The sequence below is a fragment of the Garra rufa genome, chromosome 1 (assembly GCF_049309525.1).
Source record: "Garra rufa chromosome 1, GarRuf1.0, whole genome shotgun sequence".
Taxonomy (NCBI): Eukaryota; Metazoa; Chordata; class Actinopteri; order Cypriniformes; family Cyprinidae; genus Garra; species Garra rufa.
Window position 1 is genome coordinate 6,002,635 of NC_133361.1, and position 18,215 is coordinate 6,020,849.

Sequence of the window (18,215 nt, forward strand, 5' to 3'; positions counted from 1 at the left end):
AAGGAGTTCAGCTCTGGTGATCCTCTTTCACTAAATGAATCTGAATCTCAACGGTTCCATGTTTAGAGGATGATCTTCATCTGATGGACTGAAGACGGGTCATTTTGCTATTGACTCAAACTCAGGGTCAGAGAGCGGGGATTGTGTCATTGTGATTCGTTATGCTTTTGTATGCATCAGTCATTTGCACATACTACATGCATTACTGGATAAATAAGGCATTTTTAACCCTAAACTAACATTTCTGCCATCTTTTTTTAACTCTTTCTGCCTCATGGTATTTTAACTGCTGTGAAAACTCAGTGGATTATTCTTAAATCTATATTAATAGCAAACATTATATCACAACTCTACATGGCATAAAGGTGTTTATTATATTTTCGTTTTAAAGAAAAGGTTATGCATTCTTACTATATATAATTTTTTTTTTTTTTTTAAATAACTGTAAAGCTGCTGTGTGTTGTATAAAGTGCTATAAAAATAAAGCTGACTTAAATCATTCACAATGAATTGATTCCAGATAAAACCGAGCGGTGTTTTCAGTCTGTTTTGTGTATTTAGTGAACGAAGTTGTTAGTGTAATTGGATCGCAGATGCTGTTTCTTATGTTAATAAACGGGTCAGATCTGAGCTGTCTATAGGGAGCAATGAACCTCACTAGGCTTTGAGGCAGAACTAGTAACTCAAATGACTAATTAATTATGCTGTCAATTAAAATTTAAATAAATACAAAATTACATAAATTTCAGGTTTAATTAGATTTCGGAGGATTTCAGTTCACTTGGTGTCCAGTAGATGGCGCCAAGTCTCCGCTCAAACTCGTGAACCCACTTCAAAGAGGATTTCATTCATAAAGCCAATGTATCATTTTATGTAGGCTAGTTTTTTTAGTGTTTTTATAAGAAATGCGCTTTTATAATTTTTACTTCAATAAAAACATGCATTTAAGAATTTTATAGAAATATGATAACAATCACATATTTTACACAGAGATCGCACTGCCATAGTGTCTGGGAATATTCACGCATAATGTAAACACATAATCAAATGATATCAGAAATGAAAATCAAACATTTTAGAAGAGAACGCAACACGATCTTACATCCAGCCGCAGCCCAAGGCAACCGCACCGATCAACATTTGTGAGTCAACAAACGAGTCTGCCGCGTTTTCTATTGGATCAGGTTACGTCACAGCAGCTGAGAGGATTAAATCACGTGGAACCGAAAGTGAAAGAAAGAACAACCAGAAAAGAACAACCGGAACAACCTTGAACAGCAGTTCGTCTTCTGGTAAGATTATTACCCGCAACAACAATGTGTTTCATGCACAATATGCATATTAGTGTATAAAGTTATAAAACGTTACAAATATAAGCTATATTGAAATTATGTTTTGAATTAATTCGTGTTCCTTGAAACCACCTTCATGGACTCTTTTTGTTGTGATCAGAATCGGTGAAAATGGCGACCATCTCTAAAACACTGCCTGGTGAGAAAACACATTTACTTATCTTAACTTTTCTGTATGTTAGTGTTTGGCTCTTGTTAAACAGTTTCTCTGAACCAAAAATGCTATAGCCAGTAATTCTACTCTGAAATGTGCGTTTCGGGCAGATTTCGGGTCGGAGTTGGAGTACCCATTTCAACCGCTAGCTGGCAATATTACACACTACACCTTTAAACTTGTGTAATGACTTCACCCTTAACTTTGCCTTATTTTACACTCATATTCAATACTTTCTCTTTCAGAGATGTCAGCAAACAGCAGCTCCAGTCCAGGTGATCCAGATTCTTTTGATGGGCAGAAAGAGATCTGGGAAAGGCTAGTCTGCCTTTCCCAGAAAGAAAAGTCACTCAGAAGCAGGTTGAAGGCTGATTTTCCAGCTTCAGATCTAAATGAAGAGAAGCTGAAGATATCGACACAACTGGGCTTTATCACAATCAATTCTGTAAACAGGAGATTGCAAGTGAAATAGTATCGTACATAACGCTCTCCTGGACCTCACGCATTTTCTCATCATCATTAAAGTGGAGCGATTTACTTTGGAAAAATTAAAGAATTAAAAAACTCAAAAGAAGTGTTTGGAGAACAGAGACCAACATTTTAAAAACTTCAGAAGAGCAAGAACAATTCACACACATCGAGAAGTGTGCACCTAAACTGGATCAAACAAGAAAAAAGTGGTTTGGCAAGTGATGTAGTCCTGCCTGAATTCGTGGCCTGGAACATGGCATTCAAGTCTGGTTGACTCATCTGATGATAAAAATGGCGGACCGTTGGAACGCAGTTTAGTGTTTTTGTCCCCACCCCTTTTCTGCGTTATAAGAGCGCTGCTGGCTGCTGCTCGTTCTGCTCTGAGAGGAACTTCTTTCTGACATCAAGTCCCTTCTATTTTTTTTCTGAACGAGGATCCGCTATAAGGTATGGAATATATTTTCAATCGTCTATACGTTTACTTTTGTTGACTGCAAACCGCCTTATTTACCATTAACTACGACTTATTAGCATGCATATTACTAGAATATTGGCCATTTTTTAATAGGATACTAAATAAACACATATTAATGCCTTATTCTAGATTACCTTATTCTACATCCCTAATCGTACAAATACCTAAACCAAACAACTACCTTACTAACTATTAATAAGCAGCAAATTAGACATTTTTGAGGGAAAAGTCGTAGGTACTAGTGATTAAGTGTTAAAGTGTTACCGCATTTCTATTGATTAAGCATTTTCATAATAGCGTTGTTGTTTGTAAAAAAATATAGGTAGCCTGTCACAACATTTGGAAAAGGTGCCAGCGCCAAGATTACAGACGGAGGCATAATAGGAATTTCAGAGAGAGAGGTTTAGCAAATCTTTAATCCATCAAAAAATTACACACTTAACACACACACACACAAAAAAAAAACTAATCACTTATTATAAATAAAACTCAAGAGACTGTACGATTTATATCTTCATGTTCTTCTATCATATCGGAATATAATAAATTATAGATGCAACGCAGTGCTAATCAACAGCCTTTGTCACTTTATAAGCCACTAAAAAAATGATTAAAAAAAGATAAACACTCGACTGATGTTATTAAAGGAATTTGAAAGCAAACGATGTCATTAAAATATTCTCTTTAGACAACAGGTTTTCCGAAAGCCCAAAGTAAAGATGTCGTTTAAATAAATATTTCGGGGTTTCGATTCAGCACTAAGCAAGAGAAGTGGTAGTTTGGCAGAATAACGTATGTTTGTAAACTATGCCTCATGTAAAACGTTCCTTGTAATCCATAATTTTATATTACTTCTAATCGTATTTATCTAGTTTGTTTTTATTTTTTTATTTTTTTTATTACAAATGTATTGCTTTACGAGCTTACATACCTTATATATTTTAAATCTAGATATTTGCATACAGCTTATTTAACATATTCCCCTGCCAAATTCAGAAATTAATAATGCATATTTGTACAGTCTTCGCAACGTTTGATATAGTGAAGAGGATCCATTTATATTTGTTAAAAACATTTACACACTTCAGTGTATGTGCTTTTTAAGAATGTAGATTTGCATATAAATAATAGATTGTTTTCTTAACATTTTCCCTTTTTAAATGACCAGAAATGTTTAAATAAAACACTTGTCATGCAGTACTAATATAATGCAATATTTTGTTGTGTGATTTCAAACAGCTTTTCTTTATTTGAGCTGAATTATGTACAACATTAACATGACGTGTGGAGAGACTGAGACTGAATACAGACTTCATGCTGATTTACTGAAGCACACCAATAATCCAGACTGTGATCAGAGCTGGTATTTACAGGTCAGTGTGTTTGTGTCCTCAAACTACACCATTATTCACTCAGATACAGTAATTCATCCTCTTTTGTTTGATTTGTTCAGGACGAGCGTCTGATCGCAGATCCGTCAGATCCTCAGAAACTGATGGATCCTGCTATTTCCGTCTCATCTGATCGTCTCTCCACTTCCTACTGTGTGGATGAACTTCATCATGAGATCCTCTGTCATTCTGATAAAGTAAATCAACTCAGTGTCTATCAACATTTATCAGTTTTTATATTTAAACAGAAATTATGAGCATGCTCTTTATATTTGGCTATATATTTTTTAGAGACAAACACATTCATAGATGAAACAATCATCAACATTATAACATTATAATGCTTCCTCCTTTCATCACAGTTCAGATACCAGACTACATTTAGAGGTGAGAGAAACACTTCAACTGGTTATCCTTAAAGAGACCCGGAAATCACGTTGAATCTTATGTTATGATTCTGAATGTGTTTTTCAGCATTTAATGACTCCTTCAGTGGTTCGACACAAACTGCAGAATCAAGTGAGTTCAGCTGAACAGCATGAGATATAGTTCATTAATTTAGTCCATTAGATGATTTTGTTGTGGTGTTGCTTGAGTAGATCTTCAGATTTTTTTTTTTTTTAAATTTATTTATTTTTTTGTAATTATTGTATCTCTTTTATAGATCAGATTTGGTGGATTTCTGCCCTAATCTTCTTTGCTCTTCTGGTTTTGGTCTGTTTCTTGCTGCGGAGAAGGATTTTCAGGTGAGTCACAAGTCTGTTATTATAGGTCAGAGACTTAGTCAAGTTCAAGTTTATTTGTATAGAGTTTTTCACAATACTGCTGCAAAGCAGCTTTACAGAAAATTGAAGTGTACATATTTACTAGTTTATGTGTGTAAACTGTCAAGTTGATGTCCATATGGCAAAAATAAAATATAGTAAAAATCAGTTAGTTAATAACATTTATTCCATGGAATGTCTGGATACTGGATTCTGATTGGCTGGCAGGTGTGCAGTTAAACCGTTTAATGCACAGGTAGTTCCAAGTCAGTTTAATCACCGTTCTATATTAATGCGCTGCTTTAATTGATGCACGCAAAAGCACAGAGAGAGAGGGAGAGAGAGAGAGAGAGAGAGAGAGAGGTCGGAGATCGCATTGTGCTGCGCACATACATAAACTTCTTGTCAGCGTTTGCCTGCGATCCTTATTAAAATATCCTAGATACTAGATCGCTACATTATATTCCTCAGCAACGGGGTGGTAAAGCTGCTGTTTTTGAATGAATCGTTGTTTGTAGAGAGAGACGCACACTCGCACAGCATGCAGCAGGCAGGTAACGTTACGCACACACACACAACTGTCATCTCTCTTGCCTTCACACTCTCTCTTGGTCGATCGATAATCTACTGAAACAAATGCTATATTTCATTCAAATAAATGTGATTTTACCGGACTATTTAATCTCTGAGTCTGATTTGAAGCGGCCAGAATGCTAGAGCTGCGTGTCATAACTGACGAAAATAACCGTATTTTTTATCCATTCAGTCAAATTTTGTGCTGCAAATATCAATCCTAGTTTTAATTTGTCTATAACCATGAAATAAGCGGGATGATTAACGGCTTGCCGTGCGTTAAAGGATTTAAAATGCACTTCGCGGAGGCAACCACCCTGCGCTTCGCGTCGGGCGGTTATTAGCCTCCACGTCTTGCATTTAAAATCCTTTAACCAGAGCCATATAAAAAGAGAGTTGCGACACTCCCATAGGCTTCCATAGGAACTGAGGAATGCAGAAGTAAAGCGTGTGATGGAGCGGTCAATAGTTCCAAACAACCAATAGCTCCTCCATTGAAGCCCATTCATTTCAGCGCTTCTCAAGAACAGTCGCAAGTATATTGAAGAAATTACTGCATTTCTTTACATTTTAACGCATCAGTTGACCTCTCGAAAAACTGGCCAATAGTGGTGTTTTATGAAGCATGTTATAGTTAATGTTTATCGTTAAAAAATAAACTGTTAAACTGTAAATGCAGCTGGATAACGTGAGAAACACCGTAATAGCGACCATAACCAGATACTAGTTGTCATATTTTTATGTTTTTAGTCTTTCTGCAATCTTTCTCTCACTGTAGGAGGTTGAATGAGTTTCAGTAAAGACTGCATTCAAGAAACACGATAAAATCTATTATATGTATGCTGAATGCAATTCGTTGCCTTGTGTTTTTTTAAACATTATTTTCATATTTTATATTATGTTAAATGCCATTTTTGCTTGCCTTTTATAATATTCACTTATGTTGTATATTTGAATATCATAAAACAAGAGTAAATTACTTTTTTTTAATTTAACATTAAATCATTAAATTGAAACATACTGTATAAAAAAAGAGTGTTTGATCATGTCCAAATACACATGCAGATGTATTTAACCTTAAATATTACACTAATCTAAATACTATATTAGAAAATGTTATCTTTTAAATGGTCAGGATCATTATTGCACATATTAAGTACAAAAAACATCCTCAAAATATTTACTAAATAGAACTTAACTATATATATTACAGTTATTTAATTGAATAAAAGTTACACTTAAGGTGTTTGGTCACATTTGACTGCCAAAGAGTATGAGAACATATTAATTATGTCTCTTTATCACTCCCCAGAATAAAATGCGATTGTAAAGCGTATTCAGAGAAGTTATCAATACACAATCAATGCACATTATGTGTTAATAATTACTCGAAATTGCTGCAAATATAGTAAAACTGCTGTCTATCCTATTTAACTCCATTCAAACACATTGACAGCGCGGAGCTGTTTGGAACTATTGAGAGCTCCATGAACCACGTGACCGTGCGGCGGCGAGATCAAAGCGTGTCGCAACTCTCTTTTTATATGGCTCTGCCTTTAACGCACGGCAAACCGTTGATTATCCCTTACATAATCAAACAGATAGTGAACAGCATTGATTGTATTATTACATTTGTCAAACTTAGTTTCATAGTTTTTTTGACTAATTCATGACTAAGTGAAAATATAATTTATAATTTAGATCCTTCATATCAGATATCTCATATAAGTTATATTTCATGATGAAATCAGTATAGCCTAAACTATAAAATCTCTCTGAATAAATACTTTAATGAATTGAATAGTATCTAATAATCGTTTTTTTTTTGTACAGTTGTATTTCGAAAGCAGATGCAAGTATATTGCAGCGCAGTGATTCAGAAAACAGGTGAGTGAATTAATTTAACAGAAAGGAAGAGGTGAAAACAAACAGATGATGCATTAAAGTTTCATTTAAGACTCTATGAATCTGAATCTGCTGAAACTGAATGCGTTTCTCGTAGGGATCCTGAATCTGGTGTCCAAATGAAGCTTGAGTCTGATGAATCTGATTCACTGAATCAATCTGAATCTGAACAGATGAACGGCTCAGTGTCCAGAGGATGATCAGGAACATCCTGTCATTTTTTTAAAATATTTACTCAAACTGAACGGGCTGGATGCCATGTATTAAATATTTTCTGTGTAAACAAAATGACAATTTGTCATTCGCTGTAATGGTTTCTGGTCATATCCTATAAAATGCAGCTGAAATAATAGGCCAATCTGTGTTAAATGATGTGATTTTTAAATGATGCTTTCAAAAAACATGAAATGATTTGAACTCTGAGCAGTTAGGATGATTGTCATTGTTTTAAATTATATTTTTTTGTGTGATTTTTCCACATCTTTAACTGTAAAAAAAAAAAAAAAAGATAAAAAAAGAAAGAACAAAACATCCCACTGCGCAAAGACATGTCCAAACATAGCCTTTTGTATGTCGTTTTTGAATACTGATGTAATCTAGACGTCCGTCAGACATCTAATGTTTAGTGGGATTGTCTGACCATATTTGTTTTGTTGCTTTATTAGTGAATGTCTCTGTAGAAATGACTGTAGTTTGTGTTGAACTAGTTGAAAACAGAGGATCTGTAATTCCCAGAATCATATTAGTCACTTCTAACTCTCAGAGCAGACAGTGTCTTCAGAGTGAGATTCGGTAGAGAGATCTCATCGCTGATTGCTCATGAACGTCTGCATACTTTCTGTGTGTGTGTAAAACTACATTTATGCATTTAGCAGATGCTTTTATGCAAAATGTTGATAGTTTGTAGTACGTGTTTTATTGTGATTCTCACGTTAACGAAGGTGTACACACATACATAGTCCGTTAGAATACATTACACCTGCCTTTTTAACAGATCAGAGCTTCAAACACTTGTTTGAACACTGAACAATGTATTTAATGTAGACAAAAAAAGTTTTCTGTTTGTTCTAGGTACTTCCATTAGGTGTGCAAACAATTGTCTCTGTACAGCAAATGTTTACTCAGAACAGCCGCTGGTCCTTGATGTATGATAATGTTATCTCCTGGAAGTGTGTCTGGCAAGGGCTGAGAATTAGAAGGGATGCCAGGGATGTGTCCCACCAATAGTGACTGCCAAACTGTCCCTAGCAATAATTTTGATCAAACAATTAAATATATGTATATGTATATGTTTTTTTTTTTTTTTTTTTTTTTTTTTGTAATTTCGGATGCATCTGAAACGTCGGACCGTTGATATTACCTAAGAAGTTAAAATAAATAGGCTACATTAGTCGCACACTGGACAAGAGCTTTCGAACAACTCACAAATATTGCACCCAGTTCAAGACAGAAGTCTGAAACTGTTAATAGAGAAGTTCACTACAGGAAATGACAAAATTGCATCGATGAGTTTGAAGTTTGACGGCGTATCCACAAAAACAAAATCATCACTGAAATAAGTTTGTGCGGTTTATCTGTCAGTCAGATGTGCATAAAAGTTGTTTTCGTTCCTACAGCAGAGTATGCTTTCAGAATCATCCTTGGTGCTAATCGATTAATATTAAAATAGTGATGCGTGATTTAGACACCCAGCGCTATGTTGCTGATGCTACCGGTTCACAAAATTAAAATTGTGTAATTATTGTAAATGAAACATTCATAATTCATTTTTTTTTAAATGTTAGTTTATGTTATGTTATGTTATGTAAGCTATAAATAAAGACTTTAGGAGACATGAAACTGGTCAAAGGTCTATCATAAATGCAGTAGCGGATTAAGACTCTTTGGTGACACCTAGAGTGCCCCCTGCCACTCCACAAATAAAATAAAATAAAATGGATGAATAGAATGTGCTTAATGTGATCATTTGCTTTAACTGTTATATATATTTTTTTATTTGCAAAATGTCAAATAAAAAAAAACTTATCTGAAAACGGAAGGCTACATTTTAAGATCAAATTTGAATTTGCTGAATACTGTTCAGATTTCTATCTCATTTTAGAACAGATTACAGCTGTAAGAGTTAGGTTCACAAGCTAAAAATAATTCAACAGAGTACACTGTAAAAATTGGTAACCTGGTTTTGTAATGATTTTTTAAATATGTTAGTGAAAGTTTTTGGGAACAACCAGAAACTATTAGGAAGTCAGTAACAACAGAGACTGTGAAAAAAGTGCATAAAAATATGCTAGCAAGAACGCAAGCTTTTAGCCCTGCTTTCATGCAAACACTTTTCTGGTTTTCACTTCCTGTCTGTGGAGTGACTTTGTTAAAGCTTTGTTAAAATGTGTGTCGAGTGCATCTACCCTGATTCAGCTCAAATGTAACACCGTGCGATCAGGAAATGTTCGTGTGGTTGCGGGGCGTGGCAAAATCTTGTGGGCGGGAACGGGGTATGAACCGGGCGTCAAACACGCGATTCCTGTTCAGCACTTATCACCTCTCTGCTCTCATCGTTCGCTTTCACCAAGGATCCGTTTAAGGTAAGAAAAGATGCAGTTTGTTTGTGAAACGTTTTTTTTTTCTTCTTCTTCTTTTCAGATTAGCAGGTTAATAAACTGCGCATTTACATTTTCTAAACAATTCTTAAGGATTCTTGCATGGAAACGGAACATGATGAAACGTTTATTTAAAAAGTATTTCACTGAACGATGTTTAAAGATGCTCTCTGTGCCAAAACAATTCATCTGTAACATGAAAAAGTCCAGTCACTGTAGGCTATTTCAATGAACATTTCGATTTATTTTCAGGATTGAACAGGAGCGCAAAAGCATAAAGAAGAATAAATGTATTCTGTAGAAGAAGAATTCAGATTTATTAAATGTTTTTTTAGGCCAGAAAGTTTAGAATTGCATAATGGCTCACATGAGAAGATGAGCAGGATTGCGAGGAGACTTTTTCGGTATAGTGTTTTGGAAACACCTTGGTTCTTAACATCTTCCTCAACAGTTTCTCTCTTGTCTGTCTGTGATACTGCTTGACATCCAGCGCAAACACGTCTAATGCCCTCTGCTGGCTCTGCAATGTATAGGCCAACTCTGAAACATCATACAGAACTACTAAAACTTGCTATAAGTTTGATTGAAACATTCAAGTATCATCACATCGTTGCATCCTTAAACATCATTAGATCCTTCCCAAAAACATAAAAGTTTAATGTTTGTTGCATGAAAACACTCTCTCTTCAGTTTTGAAACATGGACATCGTCAACCTAAGCTGTTCAGAGATTCAGACTCCAGTGGGTTTTCTGTATGTGATCCTGCCAGTTATAATGAATCACACTAATAATCCTGACTGTGAGCAGAGCTGGCTATTAGAGGTGAGTGTGTTTCTGTCCTCAAACTACGCCATTATTCACACACTCAATATGATTCTCATCTGTTTATTTTTTTTCAGGACGGGCATCTGATAGCAGATCCATCAGATCCTCAAAGACTGATTGATCCTGCGATGGCTGTAGATTCTGATCGTCTCTTCACGTCTCACTGCGTGAATCTGAATCATGAGATCATCTGTGATTCTACTGATGGAGTAAATCAGCTCATTCAATTGTTTTCATATTCGATCCTTAATGAGCAACTGCTCTAATGCTTCTTTCTTTCATTTCAGTCCCATTACAGTCATGAGATCATGTTTAGAGGTGAGAGAAACACTTGATGTTTATGATGGACAGATGATGATCTTTAAAAGCAGAGTTTACACAGAAATCTCCTCATGATGTTCCTTACATCCCTTCTTCTGCAATTATTGCACATGTTCATGCATCTGAATCATCTACAGCGGGAATGGACTTTACTTACTCTTCTGTGAATGTGTTTTTCAGTAATGAATGAGACCAACAGCAGTGGGCCGATGCAAACTCCAGGATCACGTGAGTTCAGCTGACTGACACTCAACTCAAATCAACACACTTTCTGAACCCAAAGACAGATTTAATATTTCAGATCAGATTTGATATTTTAATGTGGTGTCTATCATTTTATTGCTGTTTAGATCAGCTGTTGTGGCTTTTAGCTCTTTTTATCATCATTCTTTTCATCGTGTTCTTGATCGGTTTCTTGCTGCGGAAAAGGAAACTCAGGCGAGTGATTAATTGTTTGTTTTTTTATGATTGTTAAAAATTTCTCTGAATTAATAGAGAATACTTTGATGAATATGACAGGATTTCATATTTATTTTATCAGATGTTTTCGAAGGGAAGCGCAGAACGTTTTTGAAAACAGGTGAGTGAATCAAGCCGAAGGAACGTTCTGACTAAATCACATGATCATTTGTGAAACAGACAGATGTTGTTTGAATCTAAGTCAATGTCTTTCTCTCAGAGATCCTGAATCTGCTGTCCAAATGATCTGATGATCTGCACTGACTGCAGCGTCTCTCACACACAAAATGATGTCGGTATTGTCAGTTTTGATGAGTATTCACATTAACACACTCGGTTAAGTCTTCGGTGAACGTAAACAGTTGGGAGAAGTTCAGATGTGTGTCAGTACATTGCATCTGTGCGTTTGTTTTAAAGGGACAGCAGCCTAATTTAGTTGCTATTTTCTGTGGCATTGATGTTAATCAAGCAACAAAAAGAGATAAAAAAACTCACTGCTCTTGACTAAGTCTAAGATTAATCTAAATTTATTAATATGAATATGTCTGCTTGAAAGAATGAAGAATGTTGTAAACAAGTTCTAATAAATTATTTTGTGGTATATAATTGTGGAAAAACAAATGTAATTTCTACATTAAAATAATTTAGTTCAGACAAAAATAAAAAAGAGAGAATATCAGTACTCGATTTAAAATTAAAATGTGAACTTATAAGTATAGTTTACTTGCAATTGTTTGTTATTTTCAGGAAGATTGTTTAAGTAAATATCAAAGTCACGATCCCATTTTCCCATCATGCACTTGGGCATTAATAATTAATAAGGTTATTTTTTTAGCTCTTTTTGAGATGGATTTACACTGATTTATGGCTGCTTTTGTTTTTAGGTAAAGTAACTTGCTGTTTTGTAATATCTTGAGTATATTTTCTACTCAAAATGACTAATGAAATTTGTATATTTTGTGACAGTTTAAACCTTTAAATTGTAAAATATTATGCATCAATTGTAATTAAACGTATATATAAAATACACCATGGTCAGAATAAGTGAAGCACACCTGATGGCAGAGTGACTGTTTGCTCCTGCAGTGCTGTTCTGTTAATCAAAGCGTGGGAGGAATTAGGATTTTCCAGCACACCCTCAGGATCATTCTCTGTCTAGCAGAACATACTGACACAATGAGTCCCCGCCTGTTTTGACATGAAGACAGCAGTATCTCACGTTGGTGTTTACACTGGGGGAACTTCCTTTACTAGCAAGCACAAGTCCTGAATCTGAAATAGACACATAATCAAAAATAGTTGATGAGGAAACAAGGAGACAACACTGACATACACCAACATTAAAAAAAGCATGCTTTGACCAAGAATTTATTACATTTTATTTCAGTAATGTAGTTTTTATAGTTTCCAGAGTTTTATATTTTCATAGAAACATAGATATAATGAAATATGATATATTGGCCTTAAATCTGTGACTGACAATAACATAATGCATTGCACATTGTAAGTAATATAACCAGACTTTTTGATAACTTTTGATCCAACTTGTTTATCACATTGATTTACACAAGATAGTCTTGTACCATATTGACATTAAACGACAAAGACAAAGAAAATATATATTTAATTCCTCGCGTTTAGCAACAAGTGCATTAAACATTATATTACGTCAATTGTTCTCAAATTGCGGTTGAGAATAAATTAGTAATTTTTGTGAATAATAATGCAATCATGTTTTCAATGAAAAAGTAACCGTAGTAATAATAATGTAAAGTAATAATGCGTTACAAGTAATGTAATCAGATTACTTTTTCAAGAAATGCATTACATTTTAATTTACAATAAAAAAGATTTAAAAAAAAAAATAGGTAATGCCAGTTACTTTGTTTTCCTATTTATTGACTGACAGCTCTCTTGTCCCCATGTTTAGCAAAATCGTGAGTAAGAGCAGAGGCGTTATGTGTGCTGTGTAAAAATGACGACTACAGCGGACTAAATGTAAACATTAGTTTATCTCTCTCACAAAAATACACAGTCCATATTTCTTAAATGAATAAAAACAGTGAAATACAAACTCAGAATATGATGCAAAGCTGCATTAAATATCTAAAGATAAAGAACACAAATAGCCTTTGTTTATTTGATCCCATTTTATCAACCAATGTCTTTGCTTTCTGACCTTCCATGATCCAGTTCAACCATACTAAGCAGCAAAAATTACTTTAGATAAAATAACATTTGTGCTTAAAATAACGTTTTATGTTAAAAACAAACAAGCAAGCCCTTCCAAGATTTAAAAAGTAACGCAATGCATTACTTTCCATAAAAAGTAACTACGCAATGTAAGTGTTACCTTTTTTTAAATGAGTAATGCAATAGTGTACACTCTTAAAAATAAAGGTACTTTAAAAAGTTCTTCAAGCGATACCATAGAAAAATAATTTCTGCTTCCATAAAGAACAATCTCTTTCTTAGGGTTTTTCTATGGCATTGTGAAGCACCATTTTTAATGCATTTTAATGCATTACTATTAAAAGTAACTTTCCCCAACAATACTTTTTTTTTTTTCTACATAATCCAGATTACATGCAATCATTTACAACACTGCCTGCAATTAAAGCTTCAAGAAATGACATGACTATCGTAAATATTTTTTAAGGGCAAGTAAGAATAAAGTAAAACAGACACAAGTATATTTGGTGGTGGCATCACAATAACATTTCTGTATTTATGACAATCCAAATTGTATATTACAGTGACATATTTTTGGATGCGCTTCCAAAAATAAAGTTTTTCTTTTTTTTAATGGCATTAATGGTTCCATAAAGAATCTTTATCATCCATGGAACCTTTTCACTCCACAAAAGTTTCTTTACAGTGGAAAAACATTCTGTAGATGATCAAAATCTTCACACTTAAAGGTTCTTTGGAGAAACAAAACTGATTCTTCTGTGGCATCACTGTGAAAACCTATATTTTGAAATCTACATTTTTAACAGTGTGGTCTAAAAAAAAAGTGTATACATTTATTCATTCTGTCATTCTGCCATCTGTAAGTTTGTTTTTGGTTTCAAACAGTTGTTGTATTTCATCATTAGGTATTTTATTATTCCCGTATAACAAGTCAAGATCTGTCTTGCACAATGTTGAGTGAAAGTATTGCTCATCATATTTTGCTGGAGGGAAATAGGTGAAGCTATAAGTTGTACGTCAGAGACACTGATAAAAATAGAAATCATATAGAAAGTCAACCTAATTATAAACAGGATCAAGTGAAAGTTATGGTCAAAGAGTTTCTATATCATCAATTGTGTAACTGTCATTTTGTGCAATTGGCTTAATGATTAGCAACTGTTATGTATGTGATATTGCCCATATTCCCTGTAGGTAACACCACATGCTTTTCATTTTGAGTTTTCTTTGACCTTGCATGCATAGCTGAATAATGACATAGATAACCGTACAATATTCAGTAGGCTTCTATACTTACATTACATGCAGTAAACTATTCACTTTACTATAGCGATTACTATACTTTTATGTAAAGTGTTTACAATAAACCTTTTTTTGCAACTACATGTTCTGAATGCTGTTTTTTAAGTACTTTGTTATTTTAGAATATGTGATCCTGGACCACAAAACCACTCTTAAGTCGTGTGGGCATATTTGTAGCATTAGCCAACAATACATTGTTTGGGTCCAAATTACTGAGAAAAATCATTAGTAAAGATAATGTTCCATGCATATATTTTGTAAAAATTATACCATAAATATATCAAAACTTAATTCTTGATTAGTAATATGCATTGCTAAGAACTTCACTTGGACAACTTTAAAGGCGATTTTCTTAATATTTAGATTTTTTTTGCCACCCTAAGATTCCATATTTTCAAACAGTATCTCGACCAAAAATTGTCCTATCCATTCATCAATGGAAATAGCTTCTTTCTTTTTTTTTTTTTAAAGACCCATATTATGCCTGTTTTTGTGGTCCAGGGTCACACATATCGATGGTAAATGAAACGAGACAGGCTGTGAAGTGTCTGATATCGGGGACGATTCTTTGCTGAGACCAATCAACATTCAACACATACAACATTCATGAAAAGGATCGGAATTTCTTTGACTACAGGAAGTTTCTTCTATGTAAAAAGCTCCCATTCATTGGTCGTATATCCACCTCGTGTGGGCTTTTGCTATTCTCGTGAAGGGTTTCCCCAACTCAGAAGCTGCTGTAGCGCTTTTCCAAATAAAGTAGTTCATGCAACATTTGCTCCACTCACAACAGCAAAGCACCCGCTAAAGGTATGTAACTTATTTAGTATAAACTGCATGTTTAGATACGGTTTGACAGTGAACCAGTTTTTTTTTTTTTTTTGCAGGAAAAGAAGGGCATGTTAATGTAAAATGTTTATTACGACAAACAACATGATCGACTCTATTGACTCCATGCAATTCTAAAAATTTTAAATGTCATTAACTTTATCGAAGTGTTTTCATAATTAAATTTGTCGCCGGTCAAAACGGGTTATCATCAGCGGTTTCTCTTTCTATTGAGGGAAACTGCATTTTTACATCGCAAACGTGTGGACACAGTGTACATAAAATGAGAAATGCATGAGTTAACGCGTTTGCGAGTTGAACATTCTGCTGAGACGCGCTTTTGCCCGTTTATGGCGCGTTTTATAGCGCGGATGACAGATGAATTCACCATTTGTTTTTCTTTGTCTGAAAGTAGTTACCGCTATCAGCTAACGTTAGGTCAGTGATCCTCAGCATTTCACACAAACAGACCATACTACCCACAGCATGCAGAGATAACCGCGATATGCAACAAACTATTAATTTAAACGATTTATGTTTTGGATTACTCACTGTTGCGTTCTGTATTATAAAATAATATTATTGCGTTCTGTAGCCTACTATATACATCACGACTTTTTACTAAAATGTTTCTAGTAAATAGAAATAGAAGGTCAAAGCATTGCTAAATGTGGCCGAATCAAAAATCAGCAGAAATGAAGAGCCGGTTCTTTGCTGGAGTGAGACCAAACGATACGACATTCATTAAAAAGGTAAGGTCGGAATTCCCATCACTACAGGAAGTTTCGTCTATATGTAAAACAAATCAGAAAAGCTCCCTCTCATTGGTCGTATCCACCTCATGTTGTCGTTTGGCTCCGCCTTCTGTTATTCTTGTGAAGGGTTTCCCCGGCGCTTGTGCTTCACTCTGAAGTTCCTGGATTAAGCGCTTTTCCAAATCTTGTAGTTCAAAAGAAATTTCATTTAACTTTTGCTCCACTTACACAGGCAAAGCATCCACTAAAGGTATGGAACTTATTTACTATAAATTGCATGTTTAAATACAGTTTGACAGTGAACAGTTTATATAGCCTAACAGGTTTTTATGCTCTCAAAACAGTCCGTAGCAATATTTTCTATTGGGAAAGAATGGCTTATTAATGTAAAATGTTTATTACGATAAACAACATGATCGTACTCAATTGACTGCGTGCAATTCTACTATTAAATGTCATTAACTTTATCAAAGTGTTTGCATAAAATTTGTCGCCGGTCAAAACGCGTTATCATTCGATCATCAGTGGTATACAGCGGTTTTTCTTTCCACTGAGGGAAACTGCAATTTTACATAACAAATGTGTGGACACACATTGTACATTAACAGAGAGATGCATGAGTTAACGCGTTCGTGAGTTGAACATTCCGCGGCGACGCGCTTTTGCCCGTTTCATATAGCGCGTTTTATAGCGCGGATGACAGATGAGTTCACAATGTGTTTTTTCTTTGTCTGAAAGTAGTTACGGCTTTCAGCTAACGTAGTTAGGTCAGTGAACCTCAGCTTTTCACACAAACAGGCACAAACCCACTGCATGCTAGAAAGTGAGTGCAACTCTCGTGGTTTTCAAATTATTCGTTAGAATACAGCCATTCACACAATTCCAATAACGAGTCAGATTCAGTTCCTCGAAAGTGCATGAAGATGAAGTCCCGTGGTTGAGTGATTCTCTGTGGTCGGTGGTTTCACATCAGAGTATGTGAGCCAAGCAGAGGGGTGTGACGCTCAGCTCAATATTCCGCTCTGTCCGCATGCGCTCCGCTCCGCTCACGCTCACCGGTAAACCAACCCGCTGAGATCATGCTCTACGCGAGACTACCAGCCTGTTTTTTTTTTTCTTTTTCTTTTTTTTTTCTGTTTATAATGAAATATTTGAATAAATGTCTAAATTAAAGCAGTAGTCCGATAAGTAACAGTTATGTTTAGGCCTGGTGACGTACAGCGTGTATAGGCTACTTTGTAAAAATAATTTTAGTAATTTAAATGTTTTAAATTAAAATTATTAAATAATTTATCTGCAACAAAACACGCACACAAGAATAAATGCACATAGAATTGCACAAAATACACATTGCTTATCAGGCCCATAAAAAGCACACACAAGATGAAATGCTCTTAACAATTAATTATTTAGTGGAAGCACACTTTCTAACATTAAAATAGACCAAACCTGCGGGGAAATGCGGTCTATTAAAACGTCTGTCAATCTTTACAGGATTTTATTTAATTTGATTTCGTCTACTTTTAGAAACATTAGACAAACTATTGCTTATTCCACAGTAGGGATGTTCATTTTGGTTATTTTTCGACGTAACAGATTATTAACCGTTAACCCACAAGATTATTTTAAATTCAAAATATGTGTCTGTGTCCTTTTAAAATACCAACATTTGTTTTCCAGGGATTATTTTACACGACCAAAACGCAGAAAACAACAGAAGTGGATTCACTTGCTCACATCAGATTCAGAGCACACACCTGCAGCGCTTCTGCGAGCGGAGAAAAACATCAGGGAAAAAATTAAGAAGTTAAAGAAATCAAGTGATTGTGCTGAGCCATACTCACGCACAC

General features: G+C 34.8%; 1 protein-coding gene and 1 long non-coding RNA gene across 2 annotated transcripts in view; one reads left to right on the forward strand and one right to left on the reverse strand.

The window, feature by feature from the left end:
* The window catches only part of LOC141335231 (uncharacterized), a 243,591-nt gene that overhangs the window by 121,632 nt on the left and 103,744 nt on the right, over positions 1–18,215 (reverse strand). The gene's annotated exons all lie outside the window — the stretch shown is intronic.
* On the forward strand, positions 4,508–8,950 carry LOC141343232 (uncharacterized). The gene is made up of 3 exons (XR_012356717.1): positions 4,508–4,589; positions 7,014–7,067; positions 7,183–8,950. It is a non-coding gene; the product is annotated as an uncharacterized lncRNA (long non-coding RNA).